Genomic DNA, 6158 nt, shown 5'->3' on the forward strand with positions numbered 1-6158 from the left:
TTTATTACTGTTTGGATCAAATCCTTTAAAGTAGAAGATTATCAAACAAACTGGGAAAAAATAATCTTAACCTGTCACATACTCACATCTGAACACATGAATGAGCACATACCACCATCATAAACAATATCACAAGTGTATACTTCAAATACTTTGACTGTCTAGAATTCTTACAGAACATTCGTTTTGAGTTGAAACTAAAGTATTTATAAAATAACAGAGCTCTCCTCTCGTATCAGCACTCTGCACCGGCTAAATGAAGCAGAAGAGGCAGTTCTGGCTGGTGCAAACACCAGGACGAGACAGAATGAGTTCCAAGCTGCAACAGCATCAAGATCAACTCTGTGTGAAATCTTGGCCTTGGCTGTTTGGGAATCTGGGACCCTCCCAAAGTTGTGGAGGCATTTCATTGTGGTCCCAATTTTAAAGCCAAGGAAGCCAATAAATGAAGAAATGTTAGTATTTTTTATATATTGAGTGGTCTGTGGAGGGCGGGGCCATGATGCAAGTGTTCAAGATGTTTAGCTGGATACAGATTTGTTTTATGTGGAAGGACAATTCAAGTAAAGGCAGGTAATATCAGAAATAGCAGGGATAGAAACTGGAACACCAAACGGAGCCGTCTGCATATGTGTTTAAATCTGTTGAAAAGGCTGGATGTGTACAATCAAAAGCCCTGAGGCTCTGCTCTGGTGCTTTTAGAACAACCTCCTTCACAGCATTATTGGTTGAAATGGGAGAGTCTCCGCTGAAGCTTCGATGGGACAAATTGGGGTCCATTATTGGACTAGGGTGGCAGGATCTCATGGCCACTTGGCATCTAAGTGTCTGCTGGATGAATGTTGGGACCAGACTAAGCTCGTTTTGTGAAGGCAGCAGAAGCTATAGGGCCGGGGATCCGGCCCGCCAAACGTTTTGAATTCATATTTACATCCGTAATCGTTTTTATCGCTAAAACTAAACGTCCCACAATGCCGCTGGTGGCCGCCCCTCCCCGCGCAGCTCTTCACTGCCCTGTGTGCACTGAGGAGGAAGAAGTGCTGAGGGAAGTAAGACGTGCGTTTGTGCACTTTACAGCACTTTACAGCACTTTACAGCACTTTACAGCACTTTACAGCACTTTACAGCACTTTACAGCACTTTACAGCACTTTACAGCACTTTACAGCACTTTACAGCACTTTACAGCACTTTACAGCACTTTACAGCACTTTACAGCACTTTACAGCACTTTACAGCACTTACACACCTCAGAGCAGAGGTCTGAGCGAGGACAGAGACGTGTGGCTTTAGGAAACACGTGGAAGAAAGAAAGGAGACGGTTTTGTGGATGTTAGAGTTTTGCTAAAAGTGGAGCTAATGTGGAGTTAACAACAAGAAAACTAACTTCTGTGATGATGCTCTGAGGAAAACATCCAAACCAGTGCAAACCTGGACAGATCAGAAGCCACAGGTAAAACACAGCTCAGAGTGTAATAAAGTATGAACATGACTGTGTCCACACTAATGTGACTGTGTCCACACTAATGTGACTGTGTCCACACTAATGTGACTGTGTCCACACTAATGTGACTGTGTCCACACTAATGTGACTGTGTCCACACTAATGTGACTGTGTCCACACTAATGTGACTGTGTCCACACTAATGTGACTGTGTCCACACTAATGTGACTGTGTCCACACTAATGTGACTGTGTCCACACTAATGTGACTGTGTCCACACTAATGTGACTGTGTCCACACTAATGTGACTGTGTCCACACTAATGTGACTGTGTCCACACTAATGTGACTGTGTCCACACTAATGTGACTGAACACAAACACAATGACCTCATTTGAGTCACTACATGAATCATTTTGTCACTAAGATCAGCTTAAACTATGAAAATATGAGTGAAGCTCATATTGAGTTTGAGCAGAAACATGTCTGTGATAAGAACATTTCACATCATAAATCACATCAAAAGTCCATGTTCCTGTTCCTGCTGCTGCATGAATATGGACTCAGTCTCCCCAACTATTACTAGGCTGTAAAAAAGCTATTTATTTCTTATGTTTTATTGTTTTATTTTGTACATAATATTTGGCCCACAATTTGACAAAAGAGTTTGGTTTGATGGAACACTGTGGCTCATGCACTTATTCTATATTATTTTCAAGGCCAGAGATGTAACTTAACCTCCTTAAACGCTCCACGTGTGTTTGTATTTAGTGCTGAGTCAGGTGTACAGAGAACTACAGAGAACTACAGAGAACTACAGAGAACTACAGAGAACTACAGAGAACTACATATAACTACATATAACTACAGAGAACTACAGAGAACTACAGAGAACTACAGAGAACTACAGAGAACTACAGAGAACTACATATAACTACAGATAATACATAGAACTACATAGAACTACAGAGAACTACAGAGACGTGGAAATGTTAGTTAGTACATTTAAAAGGTTTTTTAGATCTTGAGTAGTTTATTTTGTTAGAAAAGTCAAATACAATATTTTTCAGTTCCAAATATCTATTTAACAATAGATTAAATGTTTATCTCTGTAGATCTGAAGTTGTAATGACATAAACTAAAGCACAGTGTTGGTGAAATTACTCTTGTTTTTCTTAATACATTTCAGTTTATGAGAACAAACGTTTTGTAATTTCTTTTAATCGCTCCAGTAATTGCTTCAAAAACCGCGTAGGCGATTATATAAAGCTATTTATTTCTTATATTTTTTATTGTTTTATGTTTTACGTTAAGTTCGGCCCGCGACCCAGCCTGAGCGTCCAAATTCGGCCCGCGGCCCAAAATGAGTTTGAGGCCCCTGACATAGGGTTAGGGAGAGATGTGGTAGTTTGGCCCCCCAATTATGGACTCTACCCTCCCCAGAGGTTAATATGGAGTTGCTTGGTTTAGACAAAAGGGTCAGAGTGAAGCTGTTCATGTGTTCACAGAAGAGAGTGGAAAAGCAGGCGTGAGCTGCATGTCGGGCTGTGTTTGTGTCAATATAAAGCTGCTCTCTTCTGCGTCTTCTCTTCTGGGCATTACAGTGGGTTGGAGAACCTCCCCTGCCTAGTTTATCATTTGATCTGATTCTGCTGCTGCTTTAGCTGCCCTCATCTATAGAGGGTCAGAGCCTCGCCCTGAAAAGAATTGATGATATGGACGTTAATGTTTTGTTTGTTTGGGTCCCAGGGCGTGCTGGGGGATGGGAAATGAAGTAGTGGATGCTTTGGCCAAGGAATCATTAGAGCGATCATAGACCTTTTTCTTCTGCTGCAAACAGGAATGTTTTATGTGTAAAGAGTTCAAATCAAATCAATTTATTTTTGTAAGGCCCAAAATCACAACAGTCGCCTCTGAGGGCCGAGTTCCTTGGTAATAAGTGTCAGAAGGGAAGGGGGAAAGGCGAGGCAAGCGCTGTTATTCTTGTCAACCATTAGTCGTCTTCACTGTCGTCTTCACTGTCTTCACTGTCGTCTTCACTGTCTTCACTGTCGTCTTCACTGTCTTCACTGTCGTCTTCACTGTCGTCTTCACTGTCGTCTTCACTGTCGTCTTCACTGTCGTCTTCACTGTCGCCTTCACTGTCGTCTTTACTGTCTTCACTGTCGTCTTCACTGTCGTCTTCACTGTCTTCACTGTCATCTTCACTGTCGTCTTCACTGTCTTCTTCACTGTCGTCTTCACTGTCGTCTTCACTGTCGTCTTCACTGTCGTCTTCACTGTCGTCTTCACTGTCGTCTTCACTGTCGTCTTGACTGTCGTCTTGACTGTCGTCTTCACTGTCGTCTTCACTGTCGTCTTCACTGTCGCCTTCACTGTCGTCTTTACTGTCTTCACTGTCGTCTTCACTGTCGTCTTCACTGTCGTCTTCACTGTCGTCTTCACTGTCGTCTTCACTGTCGTCTTCACTGTCGTCTTCACTGTCGTCTTCACTGTCGTCTTTACTGTCTTCTTCACTGTCTTCTTCACTGTCTTCACTGTCGTCTTCACTGTCGTCTTCACTGTCGTCTTCACTGTCGTCTTGACTGTCGTCTTGACTGTCGTCTTGACTGTCGCCTTCACTGTCGCCTTCACTGTCGTCTTTACTGTCTTCACTGTCGTCTTCACTGTCTTCACTGTCGTCTTCACTGTCGTCTTCACTGTCTTCACTGTCTTCACTGTCTTCACTGTCGTCTTCACTGTCGTCTTCACTGTCGTCTTCACTGTCTTCACTGTCGTCTTCACTGTCGTCTTCACTGTCGTCTTCACTGTCGTCTTCACTGTCGTCTTCACTGTCGCCTTCACTGTCGTCTTTACTGTCTTCACTGTCGTCTTCACTGTCGTCTTCACTGTCGTCTTCACTGTCTTCTTCACTGTCTTCTTCACTGTCGTCTTCACTGTCGTCTTTACTGTCTTCACTGTCGTCTTCACTGTCGTCTTCACTGTCGTCTTCACTGTCGTCTTGACTGTCGTCTTGACTGTCGTCTTGACTGTCGTCTTGACTGTCGCCTTCACTGTCGCCTTCACTGTCGCCTTCACTGTCGCCTTCACTGTCTCCACTGTCGTCTTCACTGTCGTCTTCACTGTCGTCTTCACTGTCGCCTTCACTGTCGTCTTTACTGTCTTCACTGTCGTCTTCACTGTCGTCTTCACTGTCTTCACTGTCGTCTTCACTGTCGTCTTCACTGTCTTCTTCACTGTCGTCTTCACTGTCGTCTTCACTGTCGTCTTCACTGTCTTCACTGTCGTCTTCACTGTCGTCTTCGTCGTCTTCACTGTCGTCTTCACTGTCTTCACTGTCGTCTTCACTGTCGTCTTCACTGTCTTCACTGTCGCCTTCACTGTCGCCTTCACTGTCGTCTTCACTGTCGTCTTCACTGTCGTCTTCACTGTCGTCTTCACTGTCGTCTTCACTGTCTTCACTGTCGTCTTCACTGTCGTCTTCACTGTCGTCTTGACTGTCGTCTTGACTGTCGTCTTGACTGTCGTCTTGACTGTCGTCTTGACTGTCGTCTTGACTGTCGCCTTCACTGTCGTCTTTACTGTCTTCACTGTCGTCTTCACTGTCGTCTTCACTGTCGTCTTCACTGTCGTCTTCACTGTCGTCTTCACTGTCTTCACTGTCGTCTTCACTGTCGTCTTCACTGTCGCCTTCACTGTCTTCACTGTCGTCTTCACTGTCGCCTTCACTGTCATCTTTACGGTCTTCACTGTCGTCTTCACTGTCGTCTTCACTGTCGTCTTCACTGTCGTCTTCACTGTCTTCACTGTCGTCTTCACTGTCGTCTTCACTGTCGTCTTCACTGTCGTCTTCACTGTCGTCTTCACTGTCGCCTTCACTGTCGTCTTTACTGTCTTCACTGTCGTCTTCACTGTCGCCTTCACTGTCGTCTTCACTGTCGTCTTCACTGTCTTCACTGTCTTCACTGTCGTCTTCACTGTCGTCTTCACTGTCGTCTTCACTGTCGTCTTCACTGTCGTCTTCACTGTCGTCTTTACTGTCGTCTTCACTGTCGTCTTTACTGTCGTCTTCACTGTCGTCTTCACTGTCGTCTTCACTTCACTGTCGTCTTCACTGTCGTCTTCACTGTCGTCTTCACTGTCGTCTTCACTGTCGTCTTCACTGTCGTCTTCACTGTCGTCTTCACTGTCGTCTTCACTGTCGTCTTCACTGTCTTCTTCACTGTCGTCTTTACTGTCGTCTTCACTGTCGCCTTCACTGTCGCCTTCACTGTCGTCTTCACTGTCGTCTTCACTGTCGTCTTCACTGTCGTCTTCACTGTCGTCTTTACTGTCGTCTTCACTGTCGTCTTCACTGTCGTCTTTACTGTCGTCTTCACTGTCGTCTGTTTAGAGTGGGCCAACATCCTAATGTGCTTTGTAAATCTAACTAAATCTTATGTTGTCATGCAGCAAATACAGAGAGAAGGCAGCGCTTTAATGAATAATGATGAAAAGCTCAAATAGTTTTTGACACTTTGATTTGAGACATTTTTTTTATTTAGCAGATAGAACCTGCAGTTAATATTTATCATAGTTTTACGTAAGTTAAGTTGCCGTTTGTGGGGACATTTTGACAAATACAAGTTTAAAATTACAGGGAGTAGAATAGGCTCCCTCTGTGATGTCATCAATAAGAGACAATTTACACTTGACACACTTTTGACAGTTTAAACC

Source organism: Eucyclogobius newberryi, unplaced genomic scaffold (genome assembly GCF_026437365.1).
Source record: "Eucyclogobius newberryi isolate DKJ021-1_F unplaced genomic scaffold, fEucNew1.0.hap1 SCAF_4, whole genome shotgun sequence".
Taxonomy (NCBI): domain Eukaryota; kingdom Metazoa; phylum Chordata; class Actinopteri; order Gobiiformes; family Gobiidae; genus Eucyclogobius; species Eucyclogobius newberryi.